A 25,061-nucleotide genomic window follows, 5' to 3' on the forward strand; every position below is an offset into this window, starting at 1 on the left:
AATGTCGATGAGGACGATGACGATTATGATGTCGATGAACATGATAATGCCGATGAAGGGGTGATGGTGACAGTGATAACACCGATGGTGATGACGAATCAAGTCGATATTTATTTTTCTCTGAATGTTTTTGATGGTCAGATGAAAGAAGGTAAGCACTCTGTTAGTAGTTTTGAAGGAATCCATTTAATTGATCAGTAATTGTTTAAGGAAATCGCAATAAGACAAAACCTCCATGTTTGTTGTCAGGTATGGGTCAAAATTAGCAGCGAAAGCCTCTGTGATTATTACTTGGAGCACTTAATGACCACAGTTAGATTAGTCATGAAAACATTGACCACAAAAATTGAGACATTGTCAGTCATATCTTTCTGGAATACAGCAATTTAAATGTTTGAGGGTAATCCAGGAAGTAACAACCTATTATGCTTATGCACTGCGCAGATTGAAATCAGGTATCTGTTGTAGATCGAATGGTTAACGCCTTGTCGCACTGTATTGAGAATGCAAGTGGAAACACGTTGTTACTGCGCCTCTGTGACTGTGTAAAACGAAATGTGTGGTAAAAAGTCCCTCGACTGTGAAATGAGAGCTCTTCTTCGACTTTTGAATACTCGGATGTTGAAACCTACGCGAATTTACTGTAAGCTAGAGGAAGTATATGGTGATACGATAATGAAGGAAAGAAAAGTGAGAAAGCATTTATGAAATGTTAAAAAATGAACCAATAAATGTGTACAGTGAAACTCGAGACGGACGTACTTCACTCAAGAGTCAAATGAAGAACGAAATAATGCAAAACATTTTTTCGTGAAGTTCAAAGGGTTCTGGGCCTTGAAACATTTTAATATCGATGATAATGTGAAGACTGCAGTCATCAACTGGCTTAGTGTACTACCGATCTTGACTACGACCCTGGAGTTCCAAAGCCCGTTGACAGACGTGACAAATGCTTAAATAATGGAGATGGTTAGCGTGCATAGATCAATACACAAAGCTTTAGTTTTATGAGTGACAAAACGTTTGTTAGTACTATATTTTTATTGCATTTATTAGAGCCAAACAATTGTTATTTTATCGATACCCTCAGGTACAAGGCTATAGCAAAGGATTAGGGAAAAAAAAGATAACACGTACTGAAATTGATGGTCGGAAAAATCAGACTATTTGCCGTAAAGTTCCATTTGCGTCCCGGATGGCATGAATAGGCAACATCTGGCATTTGCAAGGGCGCCGTGGTGGCGAGATGGGATGATGTCTGTTGGTTGCTGCATGTGATGGATGTGTGACTGGCTCCATTCGTTTTTCACTTTTTTGTTTGATCATGTGCGGAACTGTCACGAATTTCGTTAAACATTTTTTTACACGACACTCCAGACTATTTTTTTTACATTACCAGCTAGAGTTCCATGTCTCTTTAAGACAAGAACCCAAGGAAAGCAGCAGCACAGCAGAGGTGTCCGGCGCGAGCTTACATGCTCACACAAACTGTGCGTCGACTCGCTTGCCGTGGTGCATTGGCTACGACGTGTTTGTGGATGTCGCAACACGCAACAAAGTCGTACACAAAATTTACGAGCTTTTGTCTTCAAAGAGGTGTTCAGTGTTTCGGAACTTCCTGACAGATTAAACCTGTGCGTCTGATCCCGAACCAACCCGGAACTTTGCCAGCCTCTTCTCTTACACCGCCTCTCTTCCTTACGATCGTCAAAAAACCTTCGTCGGTTCGAGTTGTGTATTTGGACTTGATTTTCCTCTCGAAATTTTTCCTTAGAGGATGAATCGAAATGGAAAAATATCGCATATTCTGATTCTCTTTCGACTTATTTTCTTGGTTTGAATATTCTTGTTGAAAAAGAATCACTTTTGACATTTGAAATTGAATGATTTCTACATAATCTCCACAGATAATGGATTCTGAGGTACTGTTGCGAAGTAAAAGCTTCCTGATCACTTTAAATCTTCTGCTAATAGTAAAACTGGTTGGTGACTTTTCATCCTCTGCTGAAAACTAGATTATTCACTAAAAGGAAAATATCTTTTCTTAGCCTAATACTCCTTCTAAGCTAAGCAGGCGCTACACACTATGACGGGTCCCTGATACAGGGGTTGGACCAAAATATGGAAACACTGCGAGAAATTCATTCTTGAATGTAAATGCAGATGCTAGCCAAGCATGGAGATTCCGCTGTTGTATTTGAACACGAACGGCACCCTTGAAAAGTCTTGAACACGTCTCCAAGTGTCAGGCGTGGTCAGAACAGTTTTCCGTGTGATTATAAGTGCTGTGTGTCGGGGCTAAGTGAATGTGGACGTGGGCAAATTGTAACTTCTCGTGCAGTGCGTGTTTCAGTAACCAAGGGAGCCGAAGTGTTTGCTGTTTCAAGAGACACCGTATCTAAGATTTATACTGCATACAGGGAAAATCAAAAACATCATCCGCTAAGACACAACGCGGACGAAAATGTGTGTCGAGTGATCGTGACAGGCAGTCACTGGACAGGATTCTGTCAAAGTACGAGCAGACGACAGTTGCAAAACTCAGTGCAAAACTTAATGTCGCACTCGCGAACCCTGTCAGCACTAAAACAACGTGAAAGGAACTTCATAAGCAGGCTGCCGCAGGATGAGCTGGAATTTCGAAACCTCTCGTCAGTGATGCATATGCCCGTAACAGGAAAGTGTGGTTCAGAATGGTTCAAATGGCTTTAAGCACTATGGGACTTCATCTGAGGTCATCAGTCCCCTAGACGTAGAACTACTTAAACCTAAATAACCTAAGGACATCACACACAACCATGCCCGAGGCAGGATTCGAACCTGCGACCGTAGCAGCAGTGCGGTTCCGGACTGAAGCACCTAGAACCGCTCGGCCATAGCCGCCGGCGGAAAATCTGGTGCTGAAGTCATAAAACTTGACTATTGAGCAACGGAAGAAAGTCATTTCCAACTCCTGGCCCGGTTTATGTTCCAAGAGTGAGAGATGGTGGGGGTGTGGGGGGTGGCCGGGGGGGGGGGGGAGGGGGGAGGAGATTGATGATGATCTGGGCAACCATTCTGTTGTGATATTCCGTGCGCCACATGGTTCCTTTGCTAGGTCGCATTATTGCCAAGAGTTATGTTACCATTCATGCTGATGAGGTCCATCTTGCTATGCAGTGTTTGTTCGTCAGTGGCCATGCTGTATCCCAAGGCGATACAGCTCTCATCGTCCTGCCAAGACTGGTCGCCACAGTCACGAAATCCCAATATTATTGAGCTGTTGTGGTCTGCTTTGGAGCGATGGGTGCGTCATCGCTATCCACCTCCATGATCTTTACCTGAACTTGCCATTGTTTTGCTGGAAGAATATAAGATTACGTCAAAACCCGTACGGGGCCTGTATTTATCCATTCCTAGACGACTGAAAGCTGTTTTGAAAGCCAACAGATTTCCTACGCCGTATTACGCATGAAAATGTGTTCTGATTTTGGTGTTTCCCTGTTTTTGTCCATCACCTCTAATTGCGGACGGGATATGAGCAACAACGAACTGCAGGTTAGCTCGTTAGCAACTTTCTAAGAAATGAGAGAGGGAATGGCTTTTCTGTTACTTAGGATAGGAGAGTGGATTATTAGCAGAGTAGGTAGTATTCAAAGAGGCACCGGTTAAACAGTCCAAAAATGTCATTGATATACATTTCCCTTACTGGGAAAGGTGTCTACAGTGGTTTTTCTCTTATGGTTCACTGGTCTAACTCTTTGAAAAGGCAGTTTTGTCCCAGTAAATCGTTTCAATTTAACAGTGCGGTTTCTAGCCATCACAAGCGAGCGCTGTTCCATGACTCGTTCTACTTACTTCAATAGAATACATACATCTCAATCTGTTCCCTTACTTAGATCTGTCAGAGACAAGCAATATGCTACAACCCATTGTAACTCTTCAAAGAAACATTTATATTAGCTCACTAACAAAGCAAATTGTGAACTATTGTTCTTCTATTACCTCACACATACAGATAAAGACTCCCAACGCTTCTGTTGATCTATGCTTACCTAAGTCAGTTGCCGTCCCAGACGTAACACAATCTTCCTTGCTGATTTTTTACTGCCACACGTAATCACCATTGCGACCTAAAGCCTTGAGAGGTTCCATGCTCTCTTTTGCATGTCTCCTCTCATTTTCATTAATTTTATTAACGTTCTATGTCATTGCACGGTAGTAACAGACCGAATAATGTAATTGTAATGAGAGTATTTGTACTGAGAGCTTAAAAAATACTTTCCACTTGATTGCTAAACATGTTGGGTTATTTCCTTGAGTGGAGTGTGCGAGGCGAGCATCGGAGGACGTGGCACACTGCGTTTCCGGTTGGGGGCTGCACTTCCCTGAATTCTGAGGGGTTCGTACAGTAGGCTTAAGCGCCTGGCGGAACGACTAACGTCGGTCGAGTTTCACCTATTGTATGCAGGGCGAAACGACCTGCGAGACATCTGAGTGTCGCCACAGTTTGTGTGTTTACCATTCCGGCGCGTCCGGAACGAGGCTTCCTGGCACCGACTGACTGCATTGTCCGCACGATTCTGAGAATACTTGTGGACTGTGCCCTGCTGGGTGCGACTGACTGGTGCCGGATGGCCAGTGGTCTAGGCAGATTGTTTTTTTAGCCGGTCAAACGGCAAGTTTAGTGCCCTCAGCTGAATAGTTGAGGCATGGTTGGTCAACTTCAACTGAGGCTAGTTGACGTCATAAAACCCTGCTCGAAATTGGAGGAAACGGTTGTTATTGGCGCGAATGATATTCTGAGACAGTGTGGGGGAATTCTGGAATCAGCACTGAATGCTGATTCGAAGTTTTCGAGGAGAATAGGGAGTTGAGCAATGCTGGCTTCGCTGCTTGTATCGCATCACAGAGGGGGATTCCGGATCTGATCTTCCTCGGGGTCGGACGGTCTTGCGACATGGTCGCTCGTTTTCGGAAGAACTTCGCTTTGCTACAAGTCTACCTTGCTTGTTTCACCATGTGATCCTATTTGAGCTCTCACTACTAGTTGCGATACTGCTATATAGTCGGGGGATTAATATTTGATTCATTAGGAGCTCCAGTCATTATCGTCAATCTATTGCATCACAGAGAGTAGGGGCCCCTTGTTCTCAAGCCAACTCTTATTCGCAAAATATTTCAGTATACCCTATCCTTTAACCTACTGTTTGTGTCGATAATCATGTGCATTTATGTTCTGATGCGTAATAAATCTCATTGTAATATTTAATCCCCATATCATTTCATAGATATAAGCAGAATCCCATTTCCTGTTGTTTATTATGATAAAGTTCTCTTTTTTCTGAGTAGATTACGATTTTTATTAAATTATTGTGAGTGTGCACTCCTTATTTTACCAACTAGCAGGGTCCTCCATCATTTTCTTCGGTTACCGTTGTGCGCATAACTAATTAGGTGGTAGATAAGGAGGGGGTCGAGTGCATGTCGCCGCGTGGTATTAACCGAGCGGTCTGAGGCGCTGCAGTCATGGGCTGTGCGGCTGGTCCCGGCGGAGCTTCGAGTCCTCCCTCGGGCATGGGTGTGTGTGTATTTGTCCTTAGGATAATTTAGGTTAAATAGTGTGTAAGCTTAGGGACTGATGACCTTAGCAGCTAAGTCCCATAAGATTTCACACACATTTGAACATTTGAGTGCATGTCTCGTTCTCATGAAAAATTCGTCTGAATTAAAGAGGTACAAACCCTTCTCCACCCCGACACCTCGCAGGCTTCGCTAGTGTACTCCAGGCATCTAGGAGCGTCTTCCGTCTCCAGCTGCTCTTGTACTGCGATGGATACGTACTACTGCACATACTAGTGGTGGTACTTTCTTTATTCTGCGCCGATGTCTACTTGTTCCGTGCTTGCAGAGTATCTAGTCACATAACTACTACTTTCCTTTACTGATTTCCTGATTTCTGGAAATTTCCAACCACAGTTGGAATGTTTTTCAAACACATATTTCCGCACTCTGCTGGCCGCTGTTACCTACCAATACACATGTAAAGGCATTGCAGTGGCCGCGGGCTGTGAGGGCAGTGGACCCAAGTTGACACTGGTGTTACCGCCCGCCTGAACTATTCTTCGCCGGTTCTGCGTACGGGGGTATCTGTGTTCCTCATATACGTTCTCTAACTTTAATAAAATTTGTCAGCCAAGACAGCCACTCGTTCTTAATTCTTCACTTTGTGCAAGTACCTCTCATGAAGTTTCGAAACTAAGAGAGCGGCACTTACAAAAAATGAAGATGTGGGGTCGGCTCGTCTGTCATTCGTGGATAACTCCTGTTAGTAAGAGGCAAGCCAAATTTCCGGGTTTGAGTCCCGGTTCGGCATAGTTTTAGTCTGCCACGAAGTTTCGAAATTTAGGGGCTAAAATGCCATATTGAAAATGCATCACGCTCCAATCCAACTGCAGCGCAAAAAACATGTGGGGCCCCGTTCCTGAACGGGCTGCGTTTTTAGTATTCTCTTCCCCCTCACAGTATTACTGATCTATAAAGCAGAGGTAGCTCAATATTTGTACAAATAAGTGTTATTAGTCAAAGCAATTATGATAAAATCAGTTGGACATTTATTCTGTTGTGATATTGACGCAACATTTACGAAAGGTTAAAACACAGAACACTAACCGAGACACCATTTTCATTGGTACTACTGACTGCACACCTTAGAAACAGTCAGGGTACAGAGAGCATTCAAGGAAATATGATATGCCTCAAATTTCCTCTTCTAATTCTCATCTGTAAAAAATATACAAGATTTATTTTACTACGAGAAATGTACTCAATAATTTAGATCATAAACCACACAAATAATCATCATATTTTAGAATTCTGTGAAACTAGTAGTGAAGGTGGGTAGAGAAGGACACTGTAATTATATGTGTCAATTTTTGTACATTTATTTTCTGTCGTTTAGGAGAAAAGTGTTCCTGAATGATAGAAATTCAGGTTTCCGGTGAACCGTAAAGGAACATTTATGAACTTATTAGCTTACCACTAAGCAGTTTTGAACATTAAAGTTTTATATTCCTGTTGGTCACCTGTTTGTCAATGCTTCATCCTCCTTCGCTTCATTCTTTTATTTATCCTAACCTCCTTGAAAGCAGCTTCTGCATTCGGCTACTCACAGCCAATCAGTGAAACTACACCTGAAACCATATTCCTTCTAGATGGGATACTTCAGTTTTTCAGAATATGATATCTAGAAATTGTTTCGTCATTGGAATTTATTATTGCTTTCGTTACACCTATCTCCAACACTGTCAGCCCGACAAATACAGTTTTCGGTATTTGCTTGCTTATGCAGCTGTTGAAGCCTTCATTATGAGTCTGTGAGTGAGCATAGAAATACCTGTTAAGAAGATTTGTATTTGACACATAATTTTGTTTATGTATCCATAACATCAAGGAATGCTTGTGAGGGTATTATATGCCTACACATCCAATTTCTGTAGGTGACTGTTGAACTAAATGATGCGTATTATTCCTGTTGCTTTGAACTGGTTGCCTCAAAACCTCCATTTGATGTTAAATTTCTTTATTCTCGGTATTTCCAACACAGGAAACACATGCACTGAAGCAGAGCAACACAGCAGTAACTATGAAGCACACATGTTTCAAATTGTGAAAGTAAGAATTAAGCACATATAGCATAACATCTTTGGCGCAGCTAAGCCACAGCTTTCTAGATACGACAAAACTTAAGTTCCGGTTGTCAGAGCTTTCTAGAACACACATGTGTTGATGATTCATATTTAAGAGCTGAAAAAAGTACGGAGAAGGAGAATACATCACTTATTCTGGCGCACTTCAAAATGATAGAGTGACATAGTGACCTGTACAACATTTCTTTCAAAGTAAATTTATGAACAAACGGAAAACTAGAATTCCATAAACAATATATTTCTGCAAATGGTATGAAATGCTCTTTGCTAAAGCTCCTCTTAGCCTGACCAACTAGGCCAAAAACATTTATGCTGACTGCCGTAACATCTTGCGCTACGCGTGGATCTTGCCGATCAATCTCAGACTCCCTCTGTGATTTTTTTCCCTCTAACGGTAGGATACATGCCACTCGCAGCGGGAAACGCCCTTGTCGGATAGCCCCTGTACAGCGCCACAATGCAGCTGGCAGAGTTTTAAGCCCATGCACACCCAGGGCTGTTCGCCGCTGCTTGCGCTCTTTCCGTCGCTGTGGGGTCTCTGAACCAGCCCCCGGCCCGTCCCGCGACGATTCCATTAGGCTTTGCGGCGCATCCGGAGTCAGGGTTGCAGATAGTTGGCTGCCCTCTAATCTGCGTGAAAGGCTTCCCGTGTCGCGCTGCTCTCTGTCCCCGGAAACAATTTGTTACTTTGCAATTAACGCTGCCGCTGAAATATGGGTCGACCTATATCGTCCACGCATTCAGCGCCATTCCGTCATTTGTGATGTTTTATTTTACTCTTTATTTTTCTTTGCCGGAGTATTTTTGGACCCTCACAAAATGGAGTAATTTCTTACTAAGAGTGGTGGCTCCAACTGACTGTGATTCATGTGGACCGAGAATTCCAGTGAAGCGCTTCTGCAGCTTACGTAGTTTCGTATCCTTCGCTCGATTCACCCTGCTGTTTCTAGCCGCTAGCTGATAGGGTTTTTAATGACTTTTTCTTTGCCGCGTCGCCTTATGATATCTTTTTATACGTGGGTTGTCGGTTTAGCTCCAGGTACTTCTCTTCACGTACTACCCCGTAGGTTCGTTGCTCTGGGCTCTGTTCAAAAAAATGGTTCAAATGGTTCTAAGCACTATGGGACTTAACACCTGAGGTCATCAGTCCCCTGGACTTAGAACTACTTAAACTTAACTAATCTAAGGACATCACACACATCCATACCCGAGGCAGGATTCGAACCTGCGACCGTAGCAGCCGCGTGGTTCCGGAATGAAGCGCCTAGAACCGCTCGGTCACAGAGGCCGGCTTTGGGCTCTGTGATCCGAAGAATGAATCAGAAGCATGTACGCAAAAACCAAACATACTTGATAGGTTTCCAGAAGTTTGTGGTACCAGATGCCCACGTACAGGTCACACAGTTCCCGTGCCGGCCCGGGTGGCAGAGCGGTTCTAGGCGCTACAGTCTGGAACCGCGCTGCTGCTACGGTCGCAGGTTAGAATCCTGCCTCGGGCATGGATGTGTGTGATGTCCTTAGGTTCGTTAGGTTTAAGTAGTTCTAAGTCTAGGGGACTGATGACCTCAGCAGTTAAGACCTATAGTGCTCAGAGCCATTTGAACCAACACATTCCCGTGATTTACGGGCGTTTGATTTGTGGGCACGGAGCTGTCACCCGGTTGCGTCCCATGTCGGTTTCATCAGATTCAGATCAGCCGAGTTTCATGGCCAAGACATCAACGGGAGTTCGCTATCATGCTTCCCAAACCATTGTAGCACGATTCTCACCTTGTGACACAGACACCTATCTTGCTGGAAGATACCATCGCTGTTCAGGGGGACATCAGCCATAAGGGACTACAGGTGGTCCCTAACAATGTTCACGTAGTCCTTACCTTGTATGGTGCCTTCGATTACTACAGCAGGCCCCATGGAAGCCAAGGTGAATGTCCCCCATAACATAATTCTGCATCTGTGGCGCGCTGCATGTTTAGAACAGCCGTTCTCCTGGATGACGGCGTATCTGAACACGACCATCGGCATGTTTTGCAATAAACGGGATTCTTCCGACCAGGCGGCACGATTCCACTGATCCGCGATTCAAGTCCGATGATCCCCTGCACACTGTAATCATAAATGACGATGTTGTTGGGTCAACATAGGAACACGTAGGGGTCCTGTGCAGTGGAACACGACGTTCAACACTGTGCACTGAACGGTGCGCTCCAAGACACTCGTGCCTGCGCCGGCACTGTACTCCGTCGTTCAGATCTGCCACAAGTCGCCGCCTATCCGGGCAAGTTCTGTGATGTGCCGTGGACGTCCAACTACTTGTCGTCTACTCGTGGGTTCAGCATTCTTCAACCACTTCCCATAGATGCTCACGACAGTAGCACACGAATAGCCGACCACCTTTGCCGTTTCCAAGATTCTCAGACCCGGGCACTGGCCACAGCCATCTGGCTGTTGTCGAAGCCGCTTACATTGGCGGATTACCGCATTTTCGCCATTTATCGTCGCTTGGATGATCCTCCATTCGCCTCTGCTCCGCTCATATACTTCTGTTACCGCATCACGTGCCCTTAGCGCCACCAGGCAGCATACAACTTCGCGGTGGGGCCGTGGTCACAATCGTTTTGCTCATCAGTGTATGTTCATCAACATTTAAAATGCGCCTTTTTTTGGAAGTGATAAATTTAAGTTCGATAAGCAAAAGTTACGTTTGTTCAGTTTGAGGAAACCGAACGAACAAAATGTGTGGCGACACTTTCTCTGGTAGGCTACTTGAATTTGCACGTGTGAGGGCCTGATTGGCTAAATTCAATGCTAAATAACTCGGAAACGACGCAACGCACCGAATGTCTTTCAGAAAAATTATTTCTCAGCACAACCTCCGCAGCAACACCCTTACGAGTTCCCAGATTGTTTCTGGCCACGCTGTCTATTACAAACTCACCTTCGGGGCTGGGTGGCGGTCGACCCGGGGGGTAAGCCGGTTAGAATCCTGGTGGTGGTAAAAATTTTCATAGCCGGTATTTGGCTGGCAAGGGGAGGAGAGGTTGTGGTGTAAAGTCACTGATTACCAACCTTAGCACCAACTTCCATGTTTAAATACGAAACCTCTCCGCAGTGTGTCATGGCGTGAGGGCATCTGACACTGCTCAGGGTGATCTGATCGTCGGATGGTTCGTTAAGCTTGGCGGCCCCGTTGGTGGCATTCGCGAGGAGTAGGCTATGTGCCGACACCGGGTTTCGTCCTCTCCCTTCTCTCATCATCATCATTATCATCATCATCATGCAACACAAACTTTACCCTACACACAAACATACACAGACACACACAAAATACACACATGCAGTATCACAAATATTGGGTAATGCAGCATGATGTAAATAAACAAAGAAAGTGTACATTATAACTGCAAACGTTTGTGTGTGTGTGTGTGTGTGTGTGTGTGTGTGTGTGTGTGTGTGTGTGAAAGACAGAAAGAGCTAGTATGTTTGCTACACCTTCATACTGAAACGTCTGGACTGATCTGGATTAAATTTGGAATGAAGATAGCTTATACCACGTATTAATACATTGGCTCCCTTATACATTGCGCAACAGTATTAAAGCACCACTTCTTCGAAATCACGTAATTCCCACCCTTAGCGAAACATAAGTTTGGAACGTGGCTCAAAGTATGTACCACCTTTCTCTGTAATGGAAGAAAAGCGTGGCACACTGCGCCGTCAGCCCAGCATTGAAATCACGCGGTTTTTTATGAATGTCCGAAGAAAACATTCGAGACACACCGCTGTTCACAATAGGAACGGAAACGTCGCAGGAGAGGAATGTAATGCGTCAGTGAAACCGCCCCTTTCGCTACAACGTTGATTCCCACAGAGTTGGCTGTCAAAAACGGCAGTCCACAGCGCAGTGAGCCAGAGGAAAACGTGCTTCATCTTTGATACTGGTGACGTCTAGAAGATATCTGAACCTGATCCGAAGCAACTAAGGGTGCTCCTACTACTTCTGTGCTCCTAGGTTGTGTGTCCTCCTGTGGCTTAATAGGAGGGCGAAGGGAGACGGGTGCGACAAAGACACATGGGTGAACAAAACAGTAAATGGTCCCTCTAAAACACCATCAGTTAAGCAGTAGCCTCAGTGGCACCCGCCCACCTTTATTGAGAATTTTAAAAAGCACCTGTACAGACAAAACCCGTGACAGACCACCAACCTCTTTGACAGCCTCTGATTCCGCCTCTATCAGGCCAAAGAGCAGAGGCGTATCCTGCCAGCAGGTGCCTGGTACTCTCGACAAGGGTTCTGCCTGTACAGGTGCATTTTTAATATTCTCAAGGAAGGTGGACGGGTGCTGCTGTGTAATTCTCCGAACTTGGGGGCTGGTGGGTGGGGGGTGGGAGGGTGGGGAAGGGGTCATAGAGAACCCGTTTGCATTTTTATTCACACATGTGCCTGTGTTCCATCTCCTCATGATCACTCCACAGGACGACACGAAGTATGATCACTGAAAAAAAAGCATAAGCACCATTATCTGCTTCGGATCACGTTTAGATTTCGTCGAATGGTTTTGAATTATCGCTATTAGTTCCACAGTGTATACGAGAGCAAAAATTGGTCGCACTGCGCACTAACCGGATGCGATGACGTTTGATGGGGATGGAGGCCCACAATGTCTATATAGAAGGGTTGGAACGCCCGAGGGTATCAGCCGTGTCAAAGGTTGTGAATAATGTCTTCCAGTTGCTCATCTCACTATGAGCAGACGTTTCGATAGAGAAATATGTGGGAATCAACGCCACAGGGAAAGGCGTGGTATCATTGACGCACTGTCTGTCACCTTCTGAGGCCTTTTCGTGCCGATTCTGAGCGGCCGTGTGTCTGAAATATTTTCCTCTGCCACTCATAAGAAAAATCCGTGATGTCAATGCTGAGCGTCGTTGTTCTGGCCTACATCGCAGAGGTGTCAAAAGAAGGAATGAAATGTGGGGCCGGCTGGTGTGGCCGTGCGGTTCTAGGCGCTTCAGTTTGGAACCGCGTGACCGCTACGGTCGCAGGTTCGAATCCTCCCTCGGGCATGGATGTGTGTGATGTCCTTAGGTTAGTTAGGTTTAAGTAGTTCTAAGTTCTAGGGGACTGATGACCACACATGTTAAGTCCCATAGTGCTCAGAGCCATTTGAACCATTTGAAATGTGGGTAAGAGTCGGTCTGACGATTTTCCGATCGTGTGACACGTCCACGGTGGCGTTGGGTGGAATTGTGGGGAAATTTGGTGCCAATGCGACATCATTAATCCACCTTACCCGTCGCATGAACTTCTGAGCTGTGGCTTTCTTTTCGCAAGTGTCGACGGCTTGCTCTCTGGAGCGTCGTCGAGTCCGAGGGTGCCTTCGCAGATATGTTCAAATGTGTGTGAAATCTTATGGGACTTAACTGCTAAGGTCATCAGTCCCTAAGCTTACACACTAAGTAACCTAAATTATCCTAAGGGCAAACACACCCACCCATGCCCGAGGGAGGACTCGAACCTCCGCCGGGACCAGCCGCACAGTCCATGACTGTAGCGCCAAGACCGCTCGGCTAATCCCGCGCGGCGGCTTCGCAGAGCGTCACGCCTTTTCAGTATTATAGAGGAAGGCTCTACGTACCGTTGACCCAAATTTCAAACTGATGTATCGGAATGGGAGACGATTATGAGGTTTCGAAACAGTGATCCTTTAAATCTGTTGCATAGTGTATGTACCTACCTATCAAATGGGTGGGGTTGGGATAAAAAAGGAAGTGTAATCAACGACGCGTGAATTATTCATCACATATGTGAGAATGAGACCAATTAGTTTCTTGCATCGAACTTTGCACATAATTTCAAAACTTTTCGAAACTTTTCTCCCTGCCAAACAGCACAAAATGATGAAAGGAAAATAAGTTTTCAATTATTACATTTTCATTGTTCACGCAATAAAATTTCCGGATGAAGCGTTCCGTTTTAATTAATTTTTTTAATGACAACTGTATTCGCGATACATTCTGCAGACACTATTCACAGTTACCACTGAATGTACCAGCAAAATTATGACACTGGACGACACATAGCTCAGAAGATATGACAAATACTTAGATGCACGAAAAACTGGCGCATCACGCGTGACGTTTTAATTTATCACTTCTTTGTTACTAACTCTATTCACAACACATTTTGCAGACAGTAGCCACACATACGACTGCATGAACTTGCAAAATAATATTACTGTAATAAGTTTCTTTAATTTACGTCTATGGTCACAATCTTTTTTGTTTAACAGATTACCGGTTTCGGTCTTTAATGGCCATCATCAGATCTGATTCATAAAAACAAAGTCCTAATGTACTGCAGCCATAGTGGCATCGTCAAATGTTAAATGCGGAATCAGCACCAGCATCGTCAAATACATATAAATCACATCACATGCACATGCACCGGGACCAGTCGCACAGTCCATGACTGTAGCGCCTTAGACCGCTCAGCTAATCCCGCGCAGCTAACGGAGAAGAACCAAATTTAGGCGGTCTTTCTCACGATGCTCGTACCGAACAAACCGTCTGTCATCGATGCCTCACACCAAATTACGTCATCTTCCCGCTGCTGTCTTCTCAGCTGCTCTAAGAAGATCATCTTGTACCTGAACATGACGGCTGTAAGGCCAGATATATTACATAGTAAATAACAGCGATGAGATGATAGGGCTACTCAAAGAAGTAGAAGGCAGTTGCACGGTGTGACTGTGCATGTATTCCGTTGGCATGAGGAGCCGGCTTCCATCACCCATGCTACACACTAGTCGCGTGACAACTGACGTTTTAACAAACGTTTGGCTACTTAATAGTTCTTCGTTTAGTCGGGTTTTTCAGTCGAATGAAACAGTTGAACGAAGCTAGTTTCTGCAGCCACTTCAGTTGTATGAATATTTTTCAATTCTCATTCTCAGGGATTGTGTGGTTGCACTTAATGTGAGACAACCGTCAGAGACAAATCCCTGCCGGTTACGTCAGTTTCATGAGTGTTTTCACTCTCTCTACGAGTAGAAATGTTTTCATTCAGATGTCTGTTCAGACTCTTCGATTATACGTGAGCCACGACCAGAGTTGCCAACTCTTCTAGCCTTATGGCTTATTCCATGGGGAGTGAAGTACAATGCGTATTTCTAAAAGTCATTTTCAAAATTTATGTTTTCTTTTACTTAAATACGAATTTTTCATGCTTCTGCCTCTGAATATGGATTTCTGGTTAGTTCTAAAAGGTTGATAATTGGTGTTACATTATAAATTTATTTTAAATAAATGAACAATTTATGTAAGCACTATCTCCCTCCTCCCTCCGGTTTGCACCCACCATCGATAATTCTCTGTCAGTAAATGCTAAGGTGCCGTGAACAGAAAGCATATATATGATACATTTTTTAATTGTCTGGCAATTTAATCACTTGATTCATAAGCGTATACCGCCAGTTATATGAAGTATTTTTTTCGCGAAAAAGGTTTGTTGTCATTTGTTAAGTTTCTTTTAATGGTTAACCCGTCCAGCAGTCCCCTGGACGAGTGTGGGAAAACAGCTTTAGACCACACTGAAACAGACCATCAGAAACGACACAAAGACTGAAGGCTGGTTTATCTTGAAAAGAAAGAATGAATAATTCATTCAGTAGGCAACAGACTATATCGATTGTTTTAATTCGGTTGCTTCCATAACCTTATTTCACTAGAAAGAAGTGGATGACTAATAGTCCAACTGCAACTTAAAATGATCACCGACTGAACTATTGTTTCATTTGTCTGTTTCCGTCACTACTACACACCCACTACAAACCAAACTTAATTGACTGGAGTCCACGAATAACGAATGAAATCATAATTTCTATGCCAACTGCGGATAGTAAGACAGCAGTCAATTAGAGTGTGCAACGATCGTGGCTTACATCTTACCGACAAACTTCTGCCTTCTTCGCCACTTCCCCACAACGTGGGCGAGCTCGTGGCGTTACGAAGGCTCGCTCGCTCTCGCACTAGGTAAAGGTGTTCTGCCCAATGTCCAGCCTAATTCTGTGACGGTCGCTCAAACTTCGATAACGGTGCACGCAGATTCTCAAGGAAATCGGGCGACTGGTTCGCTCGAGCGGAGAGCATGGCTGATCTTCCGCGTGTCGGTGGTGCATGGATGGAGATGCTTTGCGCGCCGAGTTCGTCGTGGCCGTTTCAGGCCAGCCTGTGCTGTTGGACAATGTTGCACCTTTTCCTACCGCAGTGCCGTGTCTTGTTCCTGCAGCGCAATTAATAAATAATTTGGACACTCACGGTCCTCTTGCCTCTAATACCTGTACATCGCTGGCGCACTTTCCGACTCATTCGCGCCACTCCACTCTAGTCGTCTGCTCTCTCCTCTGTAATTGTGCCAAATAACTGACTTAATAGGCGCTCCTTCTCAAGCGGTACTTCGCATTTTGAAATACCTCTCTCGAAAATTGTTTTAGACAGACTGCACTTTTCTTACCAGTAGGGACTTTACTTTCAAAGAATTACACACTTTTATTCGAGGAATAATATAAATACTAAATGCTTACACTGCCACAGTATCCTGTAACAATCTCCGACAGTCAAACAGTGTTTTCCCCATTTCTTTGTATCAATAATCACGGTACTAGTGTGTGCTCCTTCTGAATTTCTCCCTGTTTCTACCACAACCAGCGTCTTTGGTTACATGTTTCACATGCGCTGCCTGATTAGAAGTAGCTGGACGCAATACCAAATCACCCTTCTCTAACATTACCCTTTTTTTTTTATAGAGATAGCCGATACCACGTGTACTATCGATTCTTGCATGGGTTAGAATTATCTCAGCTGTCTCATTAAAAGAATTCATATGATTTTGTATACCATGTATTACATTTCAGGTTAAAATGTATCAAAAAAGAAAGAAATGTTTTACAATCTACATTACTGGCCATTAAAATTGCTACAAAAGAAGAAATGCAGATGATAAACGTGTATTCATTCGACAAATATATTATACTATAACTAACATGTGATTATATTTTCACGCAATTTGGGTGTATAGATCCTGATAAATCAGTACCCAGAACAACCACCTCTGGCCGTAATAACGGCCTTGATGCGCCTAGGCATCCAGAAAGGCCCCTACAGGACCTGCAACGTGCGGTCGTGCAGTATCCTGCTGAAATGAAGGGTTTCGCAGGGATCGAATGAAGGGTAGAGCCACGGGTCGTAACACATCTGAAATGTAACGTCCACTGTTTAAAGTGCCGTCAGTGCGAACATGAGGTGATCGAGACGTGTAACCAATGGCACCCCATACCATTACGCCGGGTGATACGCCAGTATGGCGATGACGAATACAGGCTTCCAAAGTGCGTTCACTGCGATGTCGCTAAACACGGATGCGACCATCATGATGCTGTAAACAGAACCTGGATTCATCCGAAAAAAATTACGTTTTGCCCTTCGTGCACCCAGGTTCGTCGTTGAGTACACCATCGCAGGCCCTCCTGTCTCTGATGCAGCGTCAAGGCTAACCGCAGATATGGTCTCCGAACTGATAGCCCATGCTGCTGCAAACGTCGTCGAACTGTTCGTGCAGATCGTTGTTGTCTTGCAAACTTCCCCATCTGTTGACTCGGGGATCGAGACGTGGCTGCACGACGTGTACAGCAATGCGGATAAGATGCCTGTCATCTCGACTGCTAGTGTCACGAGGCTGTTGGGATCCAGCACGGCGTCCCGTATTATCCTCCTGAACCCACCGATTGCATATTCTGCTAACAGTCATTGGATCTCGACCAACTCGAGGAGCAATGTCGCGATACGATAAACCGCAATCGCGATAGGCTACAATCCGACATGTATCAAAGTCGGAAACGTGATGGTACGCATTTTTCCTCCTTACACGAGGCATCACAACAACGTTTCACCAGGCAACGCCGGTCAACTGCTGTTTGTGTATGAGAAATGGGTTGGAAACTTACCTCATGTCAGCACGTTGTAGGTGTCGCCACCGGCGCCAACCTTGTGTGAATGCTCTGAAAAGCTAATCTTTTGCATATCACAGCATCATCTTCCTGTCGGTTAAATTTCGCGTCTGTAGCACGTCATATTCGTGGTGCAGCAATTTTAAAGGCCAGTAGTGTATATGTACTAACAGTAAAAATTACTATTCTTGTAAAAGTAACTGAAATCAAAAAAATTGTGGCGTACTTAAAATTCATATTATTAATTGCAGAATCTAACGCTAATTATTAATTTTATTTCTAGATTGATTTACAAAATTATGATATATTTTAGCGAAGATTCTTCTGTGGTAAAGAAGTTTGTAAATTTTTTGCTTTGTAAACTCTTTGAAATAATGTGAGTACCACACAATTCAAGTAGTCGTGGGCATGCCTCTGATGGAAGTAGCCGTGTTCTAAATTTGTCACCAACAATTTAATTATTGTTTATTTTTGTATTTTGTTTTTTTGATTGTGGAAAATGCAAAAACGGTGTGATTCTGAGAGATGCGACAATGAATAAGATTCAAGAATAATACAGGCAAATCGTCATCAGTTATTTAGTCATCAAGTACCTACAAAATCGAAATTTCAGCTGCAAGAATGTACCCCTAGGCAAGACTGTGAGCCGTCGACAACAACACCGAGATAGTGAAGATAAGTAAATATTCTTTTGTTTATCTTACGCCTCTCGAAGCTTTCAGAATTTGTGCAAAGGTAGAGAATTTTAATAACGATGTGTGGGAGAGTAAGATTACAACGCCTATTAGTGGACATTAATGACACTCTTCAACTTTACTGTGCTCGAACTCTGCTGGGGCCACTTTCAACAACGCGTTTGAATGCCTGCGGATGAATGGGGACGCATTCTTCGTAAAGAGGTGAAACGAAACAGGGTAGTGACGTTGGACGCTGGGCTCTGGAGCGAAGTCGACGTACTATCTCATCCCAAAGTGTTCCATTCATCTCGTGGTCGTGCGGTAGCGTTCTCACTTCCCACGCCCGGGTTCCCGGGTTCGATTCCCGGCGGGGTCAGGGATTTTCTCTGCCTCGTGATGGCTGGGTGTTGTGTGATGTCCTTAGGTTAGTTAGGTTTAAGTAGTTCTAAGTTCTAGGGGACTGATGACCATAGATGTTAAGTCCCATAGTGCTCAGAGCCATTTGAACCATTTGAACCAACCACCGTCTGTTAACTGCTCCTCTACTATACGCAGTGTACAATGTCGTAAAATTTGTTGATGTCCTTCCCCATTTAACGCTTTCTTAAGCGCAGTAAGGGAACCACGTCCTAACCATGAATACGACCCCCATATTGCAACACTATCTGCTCTGTAGTTCACTATGAGTGCTACACATGATGGCAGGTAACGTTCTCCAGGCATCCGTCAAATCGAAACCCTTCCATCGGATTAGCACAGGGTGCAGTGTGATTCATCGCTCTGAATCGATCGTTTTCAACCATCCATTGTTCAGTGGTCTCACTCTGTAGACCACCTCAAGCCTCGGTTAGCACTGACTGTAGAAATGTGTGGCTAATGAGGAGCTGCTCGATCACTGTGCACCATTCTTTTCGGCTGCCTACGCACACTCATTTTGTTATCTGGACTTTTGGTAGCACTTTGGTACTGGCGAGAGATTTCTTCCTCTGATTTCGTGCGAACTTTTACAACCACCCTCCGAAATGTTCGAGGGTCCATTCTGTGAGTACATGAGGTGTGTCTGGTGTTGGATGAGTTGTGGTTGTTATTTCGCGATTCCACTTCACAATCACCAACAGTTGATTTGGATCCTGTAGAAGGCTTAAAATGTCCCTAATAGATTTTACGCTCAGGTGACATTCAATAGCTAGTACACGTTCGACGTCACAGAACTTTTGCGACAACACAACACGGCACGTCTCCTTTTATTGTCGCAGGGCCACCTTTCGTGACATCTAATGCTCAATCCCGCAATACATACGGGTATACGGAGACTTTTGATCAGACAGAGTATGCAAACTGGGAAGCACTTTTGAACAGATATTGTATTCTGATATTTTCCACAGCATACGTCTGACAAATCTCGTACCTCCACGTATTTCTCACACAGGGATGGAATAAGATAATGGAGGTGAGAGTGCATAGCAATGTAAACAGAGAATAGAGAACGGGACCGGCACAAATTTTCATATGTCACTGACTGGTAGCATATCTATAGCTAATACAGTTGATGTCAACGAATTTGCAGTTAGCGAAAAAATATCGAAATATTAGCTGTGGATCGTCAATAATGTCTGTTCTTGTATAACAATCCTAGATGGGCATACGATGATAACAGCAACTCTGGGGTTTATTCATCGTATTCTCATTACCCCAGTGCTGAGGGCAGCATTATCAGGGGATGAATGTAGTGGACTATGACGTAAGGATGTACACAGTGACATATGAAGGTATGGGTCGATTCAGGGAGCGTGCACGGATAGCCGAAGTAGTTAACGTTACCGCTCGCTATAAGCGGGCAATCCGGTTCAGGTCTCGGTCAGCACAAATTTTCATATGTCACTAGTGGGTGGTAGATCTAACTTGATACAGCTGACTTTACGAATTCGCAGTTAGCTAATAAATTTCGAAGAATTCTCCTTCTTCGTTTTCGTCGTCTTATCCCATGCCTTCAAGGGAATGGCGTGGTAGTCTGGACTGGTTCGATGTTACTGGAAAAGGGTGGCATTATGCCCTTCCTGTCGCCACCCCGTTTCCTCCAGGACGGAAGGTTTGTATCCCATCTGCCTCTGTCTAGTATCATCTCACGTGAAAATGTAAAACGTTTTACAGATGTTTGTGAATCGTGTAACTGAGGAGAGACATGGGTGCTAGCTAGGTACTGACCTATTCCGTCTAAAAACCACATGCAGGCTGGCTGTCACTTCTGCCCTCGTCGTTAATCCGCCCTGTGCGCCTCCCCGAATCGTGCAAGCGTGCTGTTAAAGTCACCTGGTACTCGGGCGCATGACAAATAATAATGATTTAAAAAACGACATTCATTGCTAACGATCGATTTTAACAAAAAGTAAACTGAAATTATAATACTGAAAATGTCTGTTGAGTTAAGACAACAGAGTAACTACACTGCCGTAAAAAATTGTAAATCATTTTAGAGGTTTCCAATTCATTCAAGATTTGTTGTTGCAGCAGTGCATATGGAGAACATAAAATGATTAAATTTACAGGTCAATAGCAAACCGGTTCTCAGGTGCCAGCTATTGACCCATACTGATAAATCCCTATCAGTACATGGTGTAGCCTCGATGGGCGGCAATGCAGGCTATGACTCCGGCATCCAGTTGATTGTATAGCTGGCGAATACTGTCAAATGGCTCTGAGCACTACAGGACTTAACATCTGTGGTCATCAGTCCCCTAGAACTTAGTACTACTTAAACCTAACTAACCTAAGGACATCACACACATCCATGACCGAGGCAGGATTCGAACCTGCGATCGTAGCGGTCACGCGGCTCCAGATTGCAGCGCCTAGAACCGTGCGGCCACAATGGCCGGCGAATACTGTCCTGGGACACGTTATGCCACGCCTTTTCGACCTGTTCGCTTTGTTCTGTAAGTGCTGTTCTTATCGAGTCGTACAAGTTACTTCTCATCCCATTATATCTCACGCGTGCCCGACTGGAGGCAAGTCCAGAGATAATGCTTGCCAGCGAAGTTGCTGCATGTCCTGCAGACCACTTTGAGCTTCACTGGCAGTGTTCAGGCGACAGTTATCCTGTTGGAACAAAGCATCACTTTCCTGTTGCACGAACGGCAAAAAGAACTGACCTAACAACATTCTGACCGTACAGAGAGCTGGTTAGCCTCCCCTCCAGAAACACCGAAGGTGAAAGAGAGTTCTAGATTATCGCACCACAGACTATAAGGCCTGAGGAGGGGTCAGTGTGTGATGCTCTCACCAGGTCTACGTCGTACGCGCAAACGACCATCTCCTGCATGCAGGCAGAACATCCTTACATGTCTGAAGCCCACAGCGAGCCATTTCATCTTCCCAGTGATCCTCTGACGGCGCCAGTCGAGTCGTGCAAGTCGATGCTGTGTCGTGAGTCGTGAGTGGAAGACAGGCTAGAGGTGTGCGTGCCCGTAGTCTCACTGTTACTAACTGCTTCGCAAGAGTTCTTGTCGACACGCCTGGGCCCACAAGCCCTCTTACCTGTGCCGTGGTAGCTGTACGATCTGCCACTGCTGCTCTTACAATAACACGATCCCGGCGGGCGTTTGTGCTGTCTGGACGTCCAAAACATCGTCTAAGGGTGTGAAAACGTTCACGTGACCATTAATACCAGCATCGTTGTACAAGTGATGCAGCACGTCTAACTTGTGTGGCAATCCACCATTCAAACTGTCTCAGCTGGCTTCAGGCAGCACGAGTGCGTCTCCATAGCAGGAGTGCCTGCTTGCTTCACACGTTTGAACCCCACTAGGTCTTCTGGCTGTGAGCACTCCCCATTAAAAAACAGACAATGATAGCACTGTGATAGCTATGGCACTCAGCCGTGTGTCAGCGGATGACGTTGAAACCATTATCAGTACCTCATGTGGCGTATACCGTCATCGGATAAAAATCGACGTCGTCTTTCCACGTGTACTAATTTTTTCCGAGGTTGTGTTATTACGGATGTCCACTGCGCGCGGTGATCTCTGGTTCGGTGTAGGCTTTCATACATAGAGTCAATATTACTGTCGACATCCCCCAATCTATCCGCATCCAGACAAACCGTGTTCATTATCCTCTTGGATTGCATCATCTACGGGTAATATAATAATTAAATGTTCACAAGATGCTTTCCATCCTTTCGTCATTGTACAATCTCTCTTCTTTATCGTGAACCTTACAAGTGACGCCCAAATTTTTCTACTGCTGTTTTTAAAGGGGCTTCCAGGTTTTTCGTAACAAATATCTCCAATTTTTTTTACAAGCATGAGTTGAATTTTATCTCTGTATTTATTTGCCCTACATGCCGAGTAACGCACACCTTTTCGTTTACACTGACTAGTGCTCTTCGGTAAGCCTTTCTTGTGGTTTTAGGTTGTGCTTAAGATACGTCGATTTTTCACTCCACTGTACAGGTTTCTGAGATCCTAATGCAAATTTTGGTGCTGTTTTTTATGTGTCTGAAATATGGCTTACTATAACCTGCTACTGGAATTCGCACCTTTATCTCGTTTCTCAGACACTCAAAGTCAGTTCCTTGAAGTTTTAAATTCACCTGATATTGTTTAAGAAAAGTAGTCATACCGTAGGTGTTTAAAGTGACAGCGGGATCATGTTACACTGAGGTGACAAAAGTCCTGAGATACCTCCTAATATCGTCCCGGGCCTCCTCCTCACCAGCCTAGTGCAGCAACTCGACGTGTCACGGACTCAACAAGTCGCTCGAATTGTCCAGAATGTTCTTCAAACCAATCGCGAACAATAGTAACCCGGTGACAGGGCGCTTTGTCATTTGCAATAATTCAACCGTTGTTTGAGAACATGACGTCCATGAATGGCTGCAAATGATCCTCATCTAGCCGAACATAACCATTTCCAGTCAATGATCAGTTCACTTGGACCAGATGACCCAGTCCATTCCATGCAAACACAGCCCACATCATTATGAAGCCACCACCACCTTGCTCAGTATATTGTTGATTACGTGAGTCCATGGCTTCGTGGGGTCAGCCCTCACCAACTGAAATAGGGGCTCATCTTACTGTAACGGTTTTCTGCGGTTGTGTCACACAGCGTCGCTTGTCTGTTAGCACTGAAAACTCCAAGCAAACGCCTCTACTCTCGGTCGTTAAGTGAAGGCCGGCGGCCACTGTGTTGTCCGCGGTGACAGGTAATGTCTGAGAATTTGGTATTCTCGGTACACTCTTGACACTGTGGATCTCGGAATATTGAATTCCCAATGGAATGTCCCATGCCGGCCGGTGTGGCCAAGCGGTTCTAGGCGCTTCAGTCTGGAACCGCGCGACCGCTACGGTCGCAGGTTCGAAACCTGCCTCGGGCATGGATGTGTGTGATGTCCTTAGGTTAGTTAGGTTTAAGTAGTTCTAAGTTCTGGGGGCTGATGACCTCAGATGTTAAGTCCCATAGCGCTCATTTTTGAATGTCCCATGCGTCTAGTTCCAACTACCATTCCACGTTCAAAGTCTGTTAATTCCCATCATACTGCCACAATCACGTCGGAAACCTTTTCACATGAATTACCTGAGTACCAGTGACAGCTCTGCCAATACACTGCCCTTTTATACCTTGCGCACGCGTACTACCAATATCCGTATATGTGCAGGTCGCTATCCCTTTATTTTCGTCACCTCAGTGTGTATTCGTTAGTTAGCAAGTGTTAGATGAGGTCACTACGAGGGAAGACAACTTGAGCATGCTTTCACTTTGTCCATCGTCAGTTATCTTGTTACCCAAATAGCAAATCTCATCTGCTGCTTTTGGTGTCTCACATCTTAACCTAATTCCCTCTACATTGCCTGATTTTATTCTACTACATTCCATTAGCCTTGTTCGTTTGTTGGTTGTTCGTGTGACGACCTCTTCTCAAGACATTATCCGACTCTTTCCCCTGCTCTTGCAAGTTCTTTGCCGTATCTAACAGATTTCGATGTCACCGCACTAGAGTATGGAACTGATACAGAAGGACTGACACAATCTTTTGCTGTGGTTTTGAAACTGTTCATTTTTATTTTCTCCTGAAACCTGTACATTTTGGTGTAAACGCGGGCGCAAAATCACAAAATATTTACTTTTGTGCTGTAATGCTGTGGTTGGGCAAGGATGGTGGACGGGCACCGATAGTTGCTGCAGTTGGACATCTAGTTGAACCGGAGATCACTGGAGCGGTCGCTGAGGTAGTCCACTTACTTAGAAGCTTGTGGTATTACTTCTGGCGGCCACTCGCCGTTCAGCGACTTCTGCGGAAGGCCGGTAGACATTTTGCACTCATTCCGACTCAGGTACAAAACTTTGTGCGTCACGTATGCAGATTCGTTTTTTTTTATACTAGATGTTGGTTGGTAGTTACAGCCACACGTAATGTTTCTCCTTAGTGCGTTGGGGTAGAAGTACATGGTGCTAAATTGGTGGAATGTATAGACCGCAACGCTAACTTGATCGTAACAACATTTCATCTTGTAAACGAAGTAATTCTTCACCCTACGGCGTTAATTACAAATTTTTAAATGCATCTATATGACATCAAGGCTACTTGTCATCTCACACGTCAATTACACATTTCCAGAAGGCTTTTGACACTGTACCACACAATCAGCTTTCAGTGAAAATGCGTTTTTATGGAATATCGTCTCAGT

The sequence above is a fragment of the Schistocerca serialis genome, chromosome 1 (assembly GCF_023864345.2).
Source record: "Schistocerca serialis cubense isolate TAMUIC-IGC-003099 chromosome 1, iqSchSeri2.2, whole genome shotgun sequence".
Classification (NCBI taxonomy): domain Eukaryota; kingdom Metazoa; phylum Arthropoda; class Insecta; order Orthoptera; family Acrididae; genus Schistocerca; species Schistocerca serialis.